Source organism: Vombatus ursinus, unplaced genomic scaffold (assembly GCF_900497805.2).
Source record: "Vombatus ursinus unplaced genomic scaffold, bare-nosed wombat genome assembly UNPS02014791.1, whole genome shotgun sequence".
Classification (NCBI taxonomy): Eukaryota; Metazoa; Chordata; class Mammalia; order Diprotodontia; family Vombatidae; genus Vombatus; species Vombatus ursinus.
Window position 1 is genome coordinate 58077957 of NW_020954569.1, and position 18564 is coordinate 58096520.

At 36.5% G+C, this 18564-nt stretch overlaps 1 pseudogene; it reads left to right on the forward strand.

Annotated features, from left to right (window-relative positions):
• The first annotated feature begins 5619 nt into the window (after positions 1-5619).
• On the forward strand, positions 5620-7428 carry LOC114048160 (annotated as a pseudogene).
• The last annotated feature ends 11136 nt before the right edge of the window (positions 7429-18564 follow it).

The following is an 18564-nucleotide window of genomic DNA, read 5'->3' on the forward strand; positions in this document are numbered from 1 at the left end:
CTACAGAGCTGATGTTTCTTTTTATTTCTTTTTAGCTTTTTAAAAAAAATTATTAAGCATTTATTTTCTCTTCCTCACACTCCCTCATTAAAAAAGAGAAAAAAAATCCATATGTAGTTAAGAAAAATTCCTAAATTATGTCCAAAAATGTATGCCTCATTCCAAAAATTAAGTCCATCACCTCTCTGTCTGGAGGTTAATAAACTTCATTATTGGTTCTCTAGAATCATGGTCAGAAATCTTAAAAGATGTTAGCCTCTACAATATTATTATTGCATATGTTATTGCATATATATATTTTTTTCCTGGTTCTGCTCACTTCACTTTGTACCAGCTCATACAAATCTTCCCAGCTTTCCCTGAAACCATAGCTTTCATAATTTCTTATGATGCAATATTCATATGCTCAGTCATTCCACAATTGATGGCTATCCTCTTATTTTCCAATTCTTTGATACTACATAAAGATATGACATAAACTTTTTGTACATATAGATCTTTTCCCTCTTTCTTAGCCCTTTTGGGGATATGGACCTAGTTATGGCATCAAAGAGTCAGAGAATATGAACAGTTTAGTGACTTTTGGGGTATAGTTACAAATGAGTGCAAGATTTTCTCATAAAATAATTCTATGTGGATTGTACCTATAATAAGAATGGCTTGGCTCATGAGGGTAGCTAATTTCTATGACTTCCTCATTATTAATTCTTTTAAGCTGAAACTTTCTTTTCTGTATCTTCTACCCATTGGTCCAGGTTCTGCTCTCTGGGGCCAAACAGAATAATTTTTATGCCTTTCTACATGACAATCCTTTAGATATTTGCATACCTACAAGCGTTCATACTAAAATCCCCCAGTTTCCTCAATTATTCTTAATATGATGTGATTTTGAACCCCAAACTATCCTAGTCTTGTTACCTCCTATTTGTTAATGTTTCTCGTGAGGTGTGTCACTCAGAACTAGGCACAATAATCTGGAAGTTCTGTGACCAGTGCAGAATACAGTGGATCTTTTGTATCCCTTGATCTGGACACTACTAGTACAATATAAGATAACATTATCCTTAGCAGATTGGTAACGATCTTATAATCAATTATAACTCATGTCTTTTTTAAAAACAATGATATCAAATATTTACATAGTGCCTTAAAATTAGCAAAGCACTTTTATTTGTTATTTAATTTGATTTTTTAAATAACCTTGAGAGGTTGATGTTATCATTATTCACAATTTACATATGGGGGAACTGAGGCATAGAGTAGTTCAGTTACTTGTGGAGGGTTACACAAATGCTAAGTTTCTGAGGCCAGGATTAGAACTCAGATCTCTTAACTTCAAGTCCAGTACTGTGGCTCCTTGCTACCTTTTTCACATGAACTGCTTTCAGTCTGTGATTTTTGTTCATAGTCCTTTGGTATGCCAGCTGTGACCTCCCTCTATGGTGACGATTCATTAGCTGACATTGTTTGGGTATTTCTGAGGTAGGTAGAGTGGAGAGAGCACTGACATCAGAATATGGAGGTCTGATTCCTGACTCTTGCATGTACTAGCTGTATGACTTTTAAGTCCTCCTACTTTAGGTTTCTTTTCTATAAAATGGAGATAATAACTGTCTGCCACAGCCTCCAGTTCCAGTTCCACACTGATTCTTATAGTAAGAGCAGAGAAAGTGTCTGCGTGATTTTTTTTATTCCATATTTGTTAGAAAAGGCTTGGGTCCTTTTGCATCATAGGCAGGTTTTCTTTGTTATACAAAAAGTCACACCTACAAATCAAGAGAATCCACAGAAAGCCAGTGGAAATAAACCTCAAATTTAACTCACCAAAATCATCATAATCAAGCTAAGGACTTAGAAGACCTAGGTCTTCTTAGCTTCAAAACTAGCTCTCTAACTACTGTACTACACTGCCTCTCTGTTTATAATAAACCAAAGTGAAATTTGGAATATACCAAAGAAAATAATCAAATATTAATCAAAAGGGAACGACTTAAATCATTCCTTCAAAAGAATTCAAAGCTGAGCTGGGTAGTCCATGTGCAAATTGACAAGGCAAAAAACAGCTAAATACTTTCAGAATTTCAGCAAACTAAGAAATACATACATACACATATACACATGCATATATGTTTGCATGTACATGTATATGCATATATGTATATATGCAGATTGCACACACATACATATGTGCGTATGTACACACACACAGACACACCTATATATCTGGCTAGAGATAGCACCATGTGAATTAATCTCTCTGAGACTATTCTTAAATTTTCAAGCCATAGTCAAAATTACCTTTATGTACCTCTCCTTTTGTCTTTTTTATTTGATCTTTTAAAATATGAACCCATCCAAGAGTTTTCTGTGTAGCCACAATGATTTCTTTGTCTTCCCCTTTTCTTCTTCATATTTCTGATTTATTTGGTAAATTTCTGATTATATGTTAAGACTTTGATTTCTCAGTCTTCCTTCTCTCTCAAGTTCTTTGCTCTTTTAGAATCAGTCTCCATTATATCTGCCTTTGCTCTGCTCTGAGATCTTTTTTTTTTTCTCTTTTCAATCTTCTTTACTAAAGTCTATTGTGTACCCAATTATGTAGTGTTTCCTTCTTTAGCTATTTAGAATTCCAAAATGTCACTATTATTTTCTCTCAGATTTCCAACCACCCTCATTTCAGCTACCTGTTTTTCCTTGTTAATAAGAATCAAGTCCAGACTAAGATTTCTTTTCATGCTTCTTCAATCATCTAAGAAATGAAACTGTCAGCAAAGCAAGTCAAGAAGTGATCTGATGTTTATCATATCTGAACATCGACAAGACTCTTTATATGCTTCAGACAACCAGTACTGAATTCTCTTGGTAAAATTTTTCTCTTAAAATAAGCATCCCCCTATCATTTGATCTTTGTCACATGTGCCAAACTCATATTTAGGTTACAAGTTGCTATAATACTTAAAGCCTGAAAGTGACATAAAAGATAATTGTCATCAGATGAATTTTTCTTAAAATCTCTTTGCAGGCAAGAGTTTCATTCTCTCTCTGTAGTAGTTCTTCTTGGATTAAGATTCAATCCTTTATCCTCTGCTCTAGGCATCATTTCTTAACCACAAGGTTTAAGGACATATTCAATGGCATACATCTCTTTTTCTAATTTTTCATTTTTTCCTCTGCTCTCTGAAGCACATGTTGGAAGCAGCATTTGTCAAAAGAGGATCTTTATTCCTAGGGCATCTTCCATACATTTATCTTGGGAACGTGATGGGCCATAGGAAGCATTACAATTCATCTGTGAGATGAGATCCAGTGGGAATTGGCAAAGCCATTCATGCATAAGGCTCATTTTGGCCTTTCTATCTTGCGTATCTATTCCTTAATCCATTGCAATTGCTGCCTCCCTCCCAATTTTTGTATTCTCGATGAGCCTGTGAAAATTCAGCCAGCCACAGTCCTACATTTACCATCTGTCAGATGTTGGATTGCTCCCGGTGTGTTTACAAACTACCTCACACACACTATTTTTTCCCCAGAGCATCCTTTCAGGAATTATATAGATATAGGTTTCTGATTGTTTTCATTAAAACAGATTAAGAAACAATATGGCATTCTGCTTGGTCAACATTTGTTGTATAAATTTATGGGAAAAATATTTAAGTTTTATTCCTGGCATCATACATATACATACATATATATATATATATTTCCCCCATATTATCCTTTAGTTATAGTCAAGTAGATTGATTCTTTTGGGATGGGTAGCATTTGTTTGTATTTATAGATAATGGATGAATTTCTGGCTTGTGTTGCATGATATCTAAATATTAATTTGAAAAATGAAAACTTTGGTTACTGTTTGGATGTTTTTGCTTACCATATATTTTTTTTAAGAGCTTGTGGATGTGGTCATTTTCTGAAATTTTTTGGCCCTGGATGATGTAATGATCTTTGTGTCTGAACTTTAGGTTTCTGTGCTGAACTACGAATTGAAACTATTTTCCTTTCAGTCATCTGCACCTGGATTGGACAAGTTGTTCCTGACTTTTGCCAGTATCTCTTACCAAGTCTCTCTTTTCCTGGTGCTTTCTGTTCATCTGGTCAGATTCCTTTAGTGGTTCTTCTTCTCTTCGAAACATTCTTGGCTGATGATCTAATATTTTTCTATCTATATCAGCAGATGTATATTGGTTGTCCTATTTCTTCTCCTATTTTTCTGTTTTCCCAACTTCAAATTTCTCTAATATAGCTTCCTACCCAACTTCTTATCTCCACCCTTCTTTCTTACTCTTTTTCAGAGTACTTTTATTACTTCATTTTTGTTTTGTCAGTTGTACTAGGATGCAGGCTTTCTACTTTCACATCCTAGATCTCACCAACACTACCCCCCACTCCTTTGTTCCAACCCCCAATCTAACAACAAGAAATTAAACTTTCTTATATACACTTTCCTTCTAGACAACTCTCCCTCTCCTGATAACATTTACATCTTAGCTCCTTGTGGACAGTAAAACTGGCACTTATTTTGGGGAGAGATACTTTCACTAAATAGCAACATTAATCACCCATTTGATCATTAGTTATGCTTCTTATTTTTGTTTTTGTTTTTGTTTTGGCAATTGGGGTTAAGTGACTTGTCCAGAGTCACACAACTAGTATGTGTCAAGTGTTTGGTCTGAGGTCGAATTTGAACTCAGGTCCTCCTGACTTCAGGGTTGGTGCTGTATCCACTGCACCACCTAGCTGCCCCTAGTTATGTTTCATATGATCACCATATAAATATATCATGTAGCCAATTTTTATGCCCGGAAAATGTATACAAATCTCCAAGTGTGGGCACGTGACATTACACCACTATTGAATGCTTCATATTACTTTAATGTCCATTACCTCATCTAACCTTCATCATGACCATGTGAGGTATAGAGAATGTGCATTATTGTACTGATTTTATGTGTTAGGAAACTAGGGGTCAGAGTAGTTAAGTGACTTGACCAAGTCACACCATGAATGATGTTTCCTGTTTTGTTTTAAACCTCTTGATAGCATTTAGTATTTTTTACATACTAATATATATCCTTCAATTTTAGCCCTCTACCATACTTTGTCTTTCTTAATTTTATGAGTGTATTATATTCTCCAAATAAAGTGTAAATCCCTTGGGGAAGAGCTCTGTTTCTCTTTTATTCATACATATCGTGGTTAATGGAATATAGTTGAGAATCAGAACAACATAGTAGGGAGAGCGTTAGGCTTGGAGTCTGAAAGGTCTTCCATTTAAATACTGCTGACTCAGCTCTCTGTGTGATCACAAATAAGGCCAACATCTCTGAACCTCAGATATATGGTTAAGACTCTAAGTTGGTGACGCTGTGTCAGTGGTGAAGGCAGCATTGGAGAATTGTGGCCAGTGGCCTGGCTGGAGGAGGGGATGTTGGTCAGTGGGCAAGAGGCTGAGAACAGGAGCCCAGTGGTGGCTGCGGTGGGTGCCATGGATTACACTTCTTGGCTTGACTTTGCAACATACCATTCTTGGAATTCCTCATTTTACCATGCCTTTGTGGAAATACTCCATTGATATTTGGAACACTGGAATGATGGAAATATAATCTCTACAAAGTAGCTCAAGAGAAGAACCTTGAAGGCTACGTGGGATTTGCAAATCTCCAAAATCCAGTATACAGAAAATCTGTGAAGAGAGGGTTTGAATTCACGCTTATGGTAGTAGGAGAATCTGGATTGCGGAAGTCAACATTAATCAACTCATTATTCCTAACAGACTTGCATTCTTCAGAGTACCCCGGTCCCTCACATAGAATTAAAAAGACCGTAGAGGTGGAACAAGCCAACGTTTTAATCAAAGAAGGTGGTGTTCAGTTATTGCTCACAATAGGGGGTACTCCCTGATTTGGTGATGCAGTGGACAATATAATTGTTGGCAGCCTGTTATTGACTACATTGACAGTAAATTTTATCATTATGTTAACACAGAATCTCGGGTGAACAGACAGCAGATGTCAGACAACTGGGTGCAGTATTGTTTATACTTCATTGCCCCCTCAGGACATGGCCTCAAGCCGCTGGACATCAGGTTTATGAATTGTTTGCACAAGGAGAACATCATCCCCAGCGGACATGGGGACCCCTGAGGAGTGTCAGCAGTTCAAGAAGCAGATAATGAAAGAAATTCAGGAGCATGAAATTAAAATATATGAATTTCCAGAAACAGATGATGAAGAAAATAAGTTTGTTGAAAAGATAAAGGGGGGCAGCTAGGTGGCGCAGTGGATAGAGCACTGGTCCTGGAGCCAGGAGGACCTGAGTTCAAATACAGTCTCAGACCAGACACTTGACACTTACTAGCAGTGTGACCCTGGGCAAGTCACTTAACCCCAATTGCCTTGCCAAGGCAGGGGGGAGATAAAGGACCATTTACCTCTTGCTGTGGTTGGTAGTAATACCATCATTGAAGTTAATGGCAAAAGGGTCCGAGGAAGGCAGTATCTTTGGGGTGTTGCAGAAGTTGAAAATGGGGGCAGCTAGGTGGTGCAGTGGCTAGAGCACCGGCCCTGAAGTCAGTAGTACCTGAGTTCAAATCCGGCCTCAGACCACACACTTGACACTTACTAGCTGTGTGACCCTGGGCAAGTCACTCAACCCCAATTGCCTAAAAATCTAAAAAAAAAAAAGAAAAAAAAAGAAGTTGAAAATGGTGATTGTTGTGATTTCACAATTCTAAAAAACATACGTGTTCAAAGAACCTACATGCAAGACCTGAAGGACATGACTGGCAATATACACTATGAGAACTACTGGAGCCAGAAGCTGGTGGCTCTGACATACAACAGGGTGGACAACAACAAGAACAAAGTGAGCCTCTTGCTAACTGACCAACATCCCCTCCTCCAGCCAGGCCACTGGCCACAATTCTCCAATGCTGCCTTCACCACTGACACAGCGTCACCAACTTAGAGTCTTAACCATATATCTGAGGTTCAGAGATGTTGGCCTTATTTGTGATCACACAGAGAGCTGAGTCAGCAGTATTTAAATGGAAGATCTTTCAGACTCCAAGAGCTCCCTAGACCAAATGGAAGAAGAAAGAAAGGAGCATGTAGCCAAGATAAAGAAGATAGAAATGGAAATGGAGCAGGTGTTTGAGATGAAGGTCAAAGAAAAGGTGCAGAAGCTGCAAGACTCTGAAGCCGAGCTCCAGTGGCGTCTTGAGCAAATGAAAAAGAACCTAGAGGCACAGCACAGGGAATTAGAGGAAAAACAGCACCAGTTTGAGGATGACAAAGCCAACTGGCAAACTCAGCAGGGGGTTTTGGAACAGCAAAACTTTTTCAGAACTTTGGAAAAGAACAAGAAAAAAGGAAAGATCTTTTAAAGCCATTAGTGACCACCAGTTCTGTATTAGTTGCCAATATGCCAGCCTGAACATCAGTGTTTGTTGGATCTGTTTGACCAATTTTGCACCATTTGTATCCATAATGATGGATTTAATAGTATGACAAAGTTTTTATTTATTTATTTTTCCGGTTGATGGAAATTAAGATGCCTTGAATTGTGTAGCAGTGTCATGTACTTAGAAGGAAACATCTTTAAGTACCTTCCAATTTTTTTTTAAATGTCTTCTCTTTAATGCAAGAGAATATTTTACTGTTGTACAATCATGTTCTGGTGGTTTGAGTGTTCACAGGATATTCCAAAATAAAAAGATTTTGGAAGGTTTGCGTGGAGGAGAAATCACTGTGAACTCTCTCTCTCTCTTTCTCTCAGAATTCTCCACAGATCAGAATGTGACCCAGTCTAACACAGCTGGCCTTTTCTTTTTTTGACACTTCCATTGTTCAAAAATACACATGGCAGAAAAACAAAAAAAAAAAAAACAACCAAAACAAAACCCAAAAAACAAAAAGACAAACCCCATAAGCTTCCAGTGCACCTAAAGCTTTTAATAACAGACTTCCTTGTTTTGGATTCTTTAAATATATACTCTTCTCAATTTAGTGACTTCTTTAGCCAGAAGACTCTCATTACTGCTTCATTTTTGTAATAACATTTAAATTTAGATATTTTCTGTACACTGGACCTGCTAAAAACAGAATATAGCATCTTTCATATGCTATACAAGTGAATAAAACTTTCCTTTATCTCTGTTTTTACACTTCATTGTAAGTAGCAGGAAAAATGCATTAATAGGTAATTTCTAGATAAAAATGTAGAGTTAACTACCAACTTGTTTCTATCTGTGTGCAGTCTCTTCTTTATTTTACTAGAAATGGGAATCATGGCCTCTTGAAGAGAAAAAAGTCACCGTTCTGCATTTAGCTGTATTCACGTATTAGAAGTTCTGTATTTTTTGTTTGTGTTGTAAAAAGTCATATAATAAACAATATTGTGGTGTAAAAAAAAAAAAGACTGTAAGTCAGTGGTGTGAAACCTGTGGCCTCTAGGCCACATGTGGCCCTCTAGGTACTCAAGTGCAGCCCTTTGGCTGAATGGAAACTTCTGAACCTGAGGACCTAGAAGACAACATGTGGCCTCAAGGCCTCAAGGTGGAGGAAGTGCCCACAATGGCAAATGTTACAGCAACAACAGCATATAGCTGTTGAAATATTGGCATATAACTAATTGTAAAGGAGAAAGCAAATAATAGTCACTTCACTAAAACATATCTTATATTGACTTTGAGCTGGGTAGAAGCACTTTGCAAAAGGAACTCCAGAGAATTCAGGGTTCAGTATATCTGGGTTGTTCTTGGTAGGGTCAGCTCTTTGAAAATAGCAAAGTTAGTTTTCAGGGCTCCTACTGAGGGACTACAGCCTGGGGAGCATTCCTAATCCTGAGGGCCTGAGGGAAGAGATCAAAAGGAAACCTTCTTCAGGGTTTGCTGGCACATCTAGACTACCTGGCCAACTTCTATGTACACCTCTTGCCCCCACCCTCCCAGGAAAATGCCCTTTTACCTTTGCAATAGTGTCCCCTGACCTCATTAGGTCCTCATTGTCCTCTTACTCATTCCATCCACTTGCATTACCATCTTCTCTGGAGAGCAAAACTCTGAGACCTATTCACACAAGGATGCAAATGACCGATAAGATTTTCATATATTAACCCCCTCAGGGGAAATTTGCTCCTAACAGACAAATAGCCACAAGAAAAATAGTAGCTCATTTTGTATAGTGCTTTGGGGCAGAATAAATTGTGCATGGTCACCTATTCTATCTCATATAAAATTGATTCTACACTCTCATCATGGGCAAGTCCATGGTATATGGTACATCAGCAATGCTAAACAAAAACCCCAAAACCCAACAACAACAACAAAAACAAAAGAATTAACCATCAGTTAACCATAATGTCATTTTCAATGCACTATTTATAAAAAAATCCTTAACTCTTTATTAAATTCTTCTTTCCTTTCTTCACTGCCATTTCTAAAATATTTCCATACTGTTGTTGCTTAATCAATGAGTATGCTCAATGAATGCAACCAGTTTTAACATTTATCTAAAATGATACATTCTGAATTATTTCATTTCACACAATACCACCCTCAAACCAAGCTACGGGCTTTTTGGGGTATATTCATAGTGTTGCAATTACTGGGCCAAAGGGCACATATTAATATTTTGGCATTATGGCATAGTTCCAAATTGCTTTCCAGAATGGTTGGACTAGTTCACAGCTTTACCACTAATGTATTAGTATACTTGTTTTCCTAAAGTCTAGCATTTGTTATTTTTAAATTTTTATCATCTTAACCAATGTAGGTGCTACCCCAGAGTAGTTTTAGTTTTCATTTCTAATTATCCTTAGTGATTTAGAGCATTTTAAAAGTATGTCTTTTGATAACTTGGATTTCTTTCTCTGAAAACTGCCTATTTATATGTTTGAACATTTATCAACTGGAGAATGGCTCTTATGCTCATAAATTTGACTCATTTCTATATATATCTTAGAAACCAGACCTTTATCAGAGAAGTACTATAAAGAATCCCCCTCCACCTCATTTCCTTATTTTCTTTTAATTTTAGTTGCATTGCTTTTGTTCATGGAAAATTTTTAAAAATGTAATTAAATTCTCCATTTTAGCTCCTCTGATTCTCTCTATCTCTTGTTTGCTCATGAACTTTCCCCCTATTCACAAATCTGACAAGGAATTTCTTCCCAGCTCCACTAATTTATGATATCACTTTTTATGTCTAAATCATGAATCCATTTTGAGCTTATCTTGGTATATGTTGATCTATGTCTCATTTCTGCCAAACTACTTTCCAGCTTTCCCAGCAGTTTTTGTCAAATGCTGAGTTCTTGTTCCAAAAAGTGGCATCTTTGGTTTTATTGAACTCTAGGTTACAGTGCTCATTTATTTCTATTCATTGTGTACCTAATGTGTTCCTCTAGTCATCCATTCTATTTCTTACCCAGTACCAAAATTGTTTTGATGGTTACAGCTTTATAGTATGGTATGAGATCTGGTACTGCTAGATTCCTTTCCTTCCCATTTTTTTCCCCATTTATTCCTTTAATAATCGTGACCTTTTGTTCATCCAGATAAATTTTATTATTTTTTTCTAACTCTAAAAAGCAATTTTTGATAGCTTGATCCCTACAGCACTGAATAAATAAGTTAATTAAAGTAGTACTATCATTTTTATTATATTGACTTGGCCTATGCATAAGCAATTAATTTTTTTCCCAATTACACAGATCTGTCTCTACTTGCGTGGAGTATTTTATAATTAGGGGGCAACAAGGTAGGTGTTTAATGGATAGAGCATTGAGTCTGTAGTCAGGAAAATCCAAGTTCAAATCTGGCCTCAGACATATACTAAGGTTTATATCTGTTGTGGTAGAAGCAATAGCCTAACCCCTGACCTTATGTAAGTTGAGGCAGTTTGATGGTACAGCTAGATGGAGCTCTAGAACTTCAATTATGAAGACTTGAATTCAAATCTAGCCTCAGATACTTACTAGTTATATGACTTTGGGAAAAGTCACACATCCTCTGTCTCAGTTTCCCCATCTGTACAATGGGGATAATAATAGCACATACCTCTTAGGGTTATTGTAAGAGTAAAGTGGGTAATTTTTTGTAAAGCATTCAGCATAGTGCCAGGCATCTAGTAAGTGCTATATACATGTTAGATCAGACTTGCACAACTTGGCAGTAGGTAGGGGCCAAAATTAAAATAGGCTAAACTTCTTCAGGCTGCAGACAGATTAGACTAGACACAGACTGATGATGGTTGGTTGCTGTGGGTCACATGACAAACAGGAGAGTATGCAGTGGCAATCCTACATCTTTTGAGGGCCACCTGAAATCCTTTGGCGGGCCACAAGTGGTATGCAGGCTGTATGTTGTGCAGGTTTGCATTAGATATTTATTATTATTATTATTAGTAGTAATTGTGTTCATATACTTCATATGTTTCTTAGCAGGCAGACTACCAAATATTTTATACTGTTTGTACTTACTTAAATGGAATTTCTCTTTTTCTTCTTGCCAAGTTTTGTTGGTAATATGTTGGAATGGTGATGATTTGAGTGGGTTTGTTTTATGTCTTGCAAAATTGCTGAAGTTGTTAACTGTTTCAACTAATTTTTTTCAGTTAATCCTCTAGGGTTCTTTATGTAAACCATTATTTCATTTGCAAAAAGTGATAGTTTCATTTTATTATTTCCAGTTTATTCCTTCAGATGCTTTTTTTTCTTATTGCTATAGTACATTTTTAGTACAATATTGAATAATAATGCCGATAATGGACATCCTTACTTCATCCCTAATCATTTTGAAAAGGCTTCTAGTTTATGGCAATTACAGATCTTCCTTACTCTTGGTTTTAGATAAATACTATTCATTATTTTAAGAAAAGTTCCATTTATTCCTAATGATTCAAATGTTTGTTTTTGTTGTTGTTGTTTTTAAAAGGAATATATATTTATTGGATCAAAAACCTTTTTTAGCATTTATTCTATAATCACATGACTTTTGTTGTTTTTGTTATTGATATGGTCAATTATACTTATAGTTTTCCTAATATTGAAATAGCCCTGCATTGTTGGCATAAAGATAGCCTAGTCATAGTGTATGATCTTGGGGACATCTAGGTGGCACAGTGGATAGAGCACCAGCCCTGAAGTCAGGAGGACCTGAGTTCAAATCCAGCCTCCGACCAAACACTTGACACTAGCTGTGTGACCCTGGGCAAGTCACTTAATTGCCTAAAAAAAAAAATCAAAAAAACCAAAAAATACCATAGTGTATGATCTTGAATAGTATTGATACTAATTTACTTTAAATATTTGGTAGATTTGGCTTATAAATCTATGTTACTGAGGTTTCCCCTCTCCCTGTTAGGGATAACATTCATGACTTTTTTTTTAGTTGTACATCCAATTTGTTGATCTGCTCTTTCTCTCTTTAATTGATGTAAGCATTTAGAAATATCAGTTTTCTCCTAAGTACTGCTTTGGTTGCATCCCCCCAAAAATTGGCATATGGTCTCATTGTTGCTGTTATCTTTAATGAAATTATTAATTGCTTCTATGATTTCTTTGACCCAATCTTTCTTTAGGATTAGATTATTTACTTCCAATTAATTTTTAATCTATGCTTCCAAGTACCTTTATTGAATGTAATTTTTAATTGCATTATGGTCTGGAAAGGGTGTATCTAATATTTCTGTTATACCACATTTATTGTGAGGTTTGTATGGTTGTGGTCAATAATACATGGTCAATATTTGTGCAGGTGATATGCACAGTTGAAAATGGGTATATTTCTTTCTATTTCCATTCAATATTCTCCAGAAACCTGTCATATCTAACTTTTCTAAAATTCTTTTCACCTCCTTAACTTCTTTCTTGTTTATTTTGTTTAGATTTATCTAGGTCTAAGAGTAGCAAATTGAGGTCCCCCACTATTATAGTTTTACTTCATTTTCTCTTGTAATTCATTTAACTTTTCTTTTAAGAATTTGTATGCTATGCCTTTTGTTGCATATATGTTCAGTACTGATATTAACCCACAGCCTGTGGTACCTTTAAGCAAAGTATAATTTCTCTTATTATGTCTTTTAATTAGGTGTATTTTTGCTTTTGCTTTGAGATCGTGAATACTCCTCCAGGTTTTTTTGGTTTTATTTTATTTATTTATTTTTTTTACCCTAGCTGAAGCATAATACATTGTGCATTCCTGGAACTTGTTTCTTACTCTTTAGTAGGCCCCCTGCTTGTTTGCAATAGTGACTCCTCCTCTCTGCCCTGGAAATGTGACCCAGAATTTGGTAATGGTCTACAGAACTGTCAGATGGCACCTATTTCCAATCCCAGTGCTAGTACTGAGGTGTCCTGCTATGTCTTTCTGACCAAGTGTTCAGTTCCTTTACTGTTCCTGCATTCTGTGTTGTTTCCTGCCACTGTTGCCACCACCACAGCTCATTGCCTCTTCTCCCATCTTCTGCTGCTGCTGTTGCACTGCATTCCTGGCCAGCCACACCCCAGAATTGGGGACCTCTCTGTCTACCTCAACCTGTTTTGGGCTTGGAAAAATGAAACACTATGACTTTTTCTTGGCTTTTCCAATGAGAAATTAGTTTGATGTGCTTTCTAGATCATTATGAATAAGGTTGTGGGAGACTTTAATTCCATCATATTATCTCTGTCCTCCATTCCCATATATTTATTATGTATAATATATGCATAGATAGGTATGTATGTATGTGTGTTTGTATGTATGTATGTATTCCTAGCCGTGATCTAATCTGATTCTTTTGAGGTTAGGAAGATTTACCCTCTGGAATTCAAACTGGCCTCAGACTTTTACTAGCTGTGTGACCCTGGCCGAGTCACTTAACCCTGTTTGTCTCAGTTTCCTCATCTGTAAAATGAGCTGGAGAAGGAAATGGCAAACCATTCAAGTATATTTGCCAAGAAAACCCCAAATGGGGTCATGAAGAGTCAGACATGACTGAAAAATGACTGAACAACAACAAACAACAACAGAGATATGAGGTAGGAAAGGGAATAGCTATTTTTTTTTCTGTGATAAGTAAAGATGAATTTACTTGTCTAAGATCCCATAGCAAATAATTGACAGAGAGGGCCAGGACTAGAACCTAGATCCCTCATCTCCTGATTCCATGCTTTTTTCCATTAAAAAGATTCCTGATCAGATCTATGTTATTGCTCAATTCTTAAGGTCACCGAATGATCCCTTATTTGCAACGGGCTCCGTTCTTGCCTTAATTCAGTTAGTCATTTAGTTGCTTCCTCTCCATTGAACAGTGAATCTTCATTCATTGGATAAGCTTAAAAATTTGGGGAATCTCCATGCCCTGAGGCTTTATTACTCTTTCAATAAAGTTATAACTAGCATAAAAGGGCTATGAATAATTTAAGCAGTATTCATAGCATTTGGATGAAGTTATGTTTTATTAAGTATATCCCAGCGTGACCTCTTGTTACTTTTGTTGGCTCCCACCAGATTAACTCCTAACAGGCATAATATGCCTATTCTTTTCCTAGAAATCACCTCAGTAGTGTTTCTGCTTCCACTAATCTTGTTCTGACTTTTCTCATTTTCTCAGAACTAACATTCTATTGAATAGTGTGCACTGACCCTTGCAGGTATTTGTTGTTTTTCGACTTGATTTCCTTCTTCCATCCCCATCAGAATCAGAATTACAGAAGTTCAGAGTTAGAAGGGACCTCATTTCATTTGTATTCATAGTTCCACTATTTTTGCTCTATTTTTCCTTCAGCTTACTCAGATTTCAGATTCTGTTGAATTTGGAAGAGGTATTTAGTCCAACCTATTCTATGTCCACTAAGTAGTCAGTGCTTAAACACTTCAGGTGAGAAGAAACACCAGCACCTTCATAGGCATTATGTTCCATTTTTCTACCACTCTAATTGTTAGGAAAAATTTTTCTCCTTATCTGTGTACATGTTATGTTCTCACAACAGAATGTATGATTGCTGAGGGCAGGGATTATTTAGTTGTTTTCTTTCTCAACTAAACTTTATCTGGTGAATATTTTTAGATTTATTTTTGCTATTTGTCAGCAAGTATTGGTTGAATTGAATTTCCTTGTAACATATTTAAATCTGTCATTTTGTTACATTTTATTTCTGCCCTTTGAGGCCAAGCAGACAATTTTAATTCTTTTTGTATGTGAAAGTCCCCCATTTTCCATTAATTTTTTCTATACTGGACCTAATGGTAAAAGAAATGACATTTCATATTGCCTTTATTTGGACTAAAATATATTCATAATAATAAAATAACTTCCATTTGTTAAAACCTGTAGCTTTTTCTAAGCAACTTGTCAACTATTACTTTCTTTTCACAAATCATGGGGAGATAGCATGATCTAATTAGAAAAGAAATTAACTTCAAATCATAAATGCTAAGTTTGAGTTACAAGTCTGTCACTTTCACAAGTTTCATAAAAGTCCCTTCACCTCTCCAAGCCTCAATTTTCTTATCTTTCCAATGATGATTAAAAAAAAAAATCTGCCCAAACCATAGGAGATAATGCTTGTGAAAATAGTTTGAAACTATAAAGTGAATTTACATATTCAGAACTATAAAATGTATGGTTTCATAAAACGCATTTACAGCAAATATGAGGGTTTTTTTAATGTTCCATTTGATAGATGAAGAAAATGAGACTCCCAGAGGTTCAAGGTGTTCTTTATAGTTCCATAGCTTGTTAATGACATAGTTTGGTTCAGAAAAAAAAAAAAATCTCTATTCACTCCCAACCCACCCTCTTCCCACTGGATTATGCTGTGTATTCTTGGGCTCCATTTTCTTCTTTGAGTCTGTGACTTTTTTAAGAAGAAAGAGAGAAAGAAAGATTAGTCTTGAATCTTGCAATGGAAAAGCTGGTTGGGGTTGGAGAAGCTAATCAGATAATCTAGAATATATAGATGCAGTACTTAAAGTGTTAAATATCTGCTTTCCCTCTAAAAGTGACAAAGTCTGAGTGATATTCTTTACCAGGATTGCTATTTAATGTTAATAGGCAGGGAATATTACTCCAGACTGAGAGGTAAAGGGAAATTGGCAGAGTACAGATAAGCCAAAAATGGTCTATTCACTATTCTGGGCTTATAACCCTTCTTTTAACACTATGAAAAATTTCCTTTATGTTTCATATGTCTAATGGTATGGCTTCCCCTCAGCAAAATACATGATGTCTTTTCTGAGGCAAGGTCCCCATAATACCTTATAGGGTTATACTTTTAAATATGAAAACAATAGGTTTACTTGCCTGAAGGGGAGCTCATTTTTAGTGAAGCTGCCTTTTAATTCAGGTATGCTATGTGCATAACTCCCTAACTTGTCTGTCGGATATTTTCGAGATCTATTTATCAGGATCATCGTATGAGGTAGTTTCTGATTTATGTGGTGAGCTTCAGACTTCTGGTGTTTTCTCTGCTGGCCCTGATCCATCCCAGTGACTCCACATTCCATTTCACACCAATGTAACACTGGCAATGAGAGCTGTTACAGTATGTGTCACGAGGAGAAACATGATGGAGGTAACGATAAGGTGATGTGGGAGAGAACGCTAAGCAATCTTTGCTCAAGGGAATATGTTCTAAGAACACTGAGTGGTTAATTCAGTCAAATGGTTGGTCACTTAAGTCAAATATAAAGTGAATAAAATTATGTTGGGGCAATTAATTGACTTTCCAGAGAAGTTTCTTCCTGTGAATAGAGACATTATGGTTTAATTCTAGGAACATATTAAAAAATGCTTATGTCCAGGGACAGGTGAATAAAATAATAATAATATTAATATCAATAGCTAGAACTTAAATACCGCTTTACAGAGCACTTTACACATTTTAGCTCATTTGATCCTCATAAGAATCCTATGAGATATATGTGAGGTGTTTATTATGTTACCATTTTACAGATGAGGCTAGGAGTGGTTAACTGATTTGGGCTTCAAGTCAAGACATTTTGGGATCTAATCCTGTCTCTGAGACATCCTCCAGTTTCTATGTGCCTCATGGAACTCCCCAGGGCTTACCTATTAAATCAAAGAATGATGACTTACATTGTTAGGAGTTTACTACATTGAAGAAATCACATACCTTTGGATGTTTCTTATATATTGTACTTTAATATTCTAAAAGTGCTTACTTCACAACATTCACAAACACAAATGCTTTAAGATAGGTAGTACAAGTACATTCCTATAAATTATCTATACATGAAGCTTTAGGGCTACAAAATATTTTATGTATATTATGTGTTGCAAAGGAAAGAGCGCTAGATTTGGAATTAAAGGACCTGAGTTCGAATTCTGATGCTGCTACTCACTGCTTGTGTAACCTAAGAGTAGTCACTTAATGTCTTTGGTGTCTTAAACTTAGTCAAATGTAAAATAAGAGTTGTGGAATTGTTGACTTCTAAGAACCTATTGGAACCTCTAGTTTCGTCCAAAGCTCAGCTCAAATACCAACTTCCACATAAGTCCTTTCCAAATCCCCCCACCCTAGCAGCCAGTGCCTTCTTTCCCCATTCCAATAGACCTCATATTTATGTATTTACCTTGGATACATGTATGTTATTTGTTGTCTCCCATGATAGAATTTAGTCTTCTCGAAGGCAGAGATTATTTCATTCTTGCCTTTATGTTCTTGTTGCTGTTGTTCGTCCTTCTTCTCGAAGAGGACCACGACATCATGGAGGTGATGCCATGACATGCAAGTGAATTGGATTTAAGTGAGGAAGGGCTGTGCAGAGTCCCCAGCCTCACTTTCTTCTCCAGAGCCATCTGAGTCCAGCAGCCAGATACACACCAGGACAACTGGAGATGGCTCCCGTGTTCTTAGCCCCTAGTACAGTGACTAGCACATGATAGGCACTTATTGATTGATTGATTACAGCCCCAAAGCTATGATCCTTTGATTTCATTTGATTTGCCCCAAGTTACACAGCAAAGACTGTCCTGGTCTGATGTTCTTTTGACTACACTACCCCAAAGGGACCTACATTGTTAAAATGTAACAAGAACATGTGTATTCCAGTTGTTTGATATATAACTGAACTATCTCCTCTACCAGGTTTTAAGAAAACATGGTGTGATAGGATCACTGACTGAGATCCTCCCCACCTACCCCATCCCCCTCCCCCAACTTCAATCTGTGATATAGGTTAGATTACTTCTTCCTTTAAAATTTTTTAAATTTAAGAATTGATTGGCCCTGAGGGGCTGAGGTTTAAGCCAGTGTCTCTGTTGACTTCCTGGTAGCCTCTAGCTACATTATCTGTGGCTTCCTAGTCACCTAAGGTCACAAAAAAGGTTACTCATATTGAGTTGGGGTCCTTCTGACTTGAATATCCCAAGGCAACCCAAATCATACTCTGTACTTGAAGACAGGGTCTGTCATTTGCCTTTCTTTGTATCCTGAGTGCTTAATATAGTACCTGGAATATAGTAGGCACTTAATAAGTATCTATTCACTGATTATTGACTGATTGTTGAACAGAAAGATTTTATCACAGAATTGGGGGGGCTGTCTATCAGAACTGAG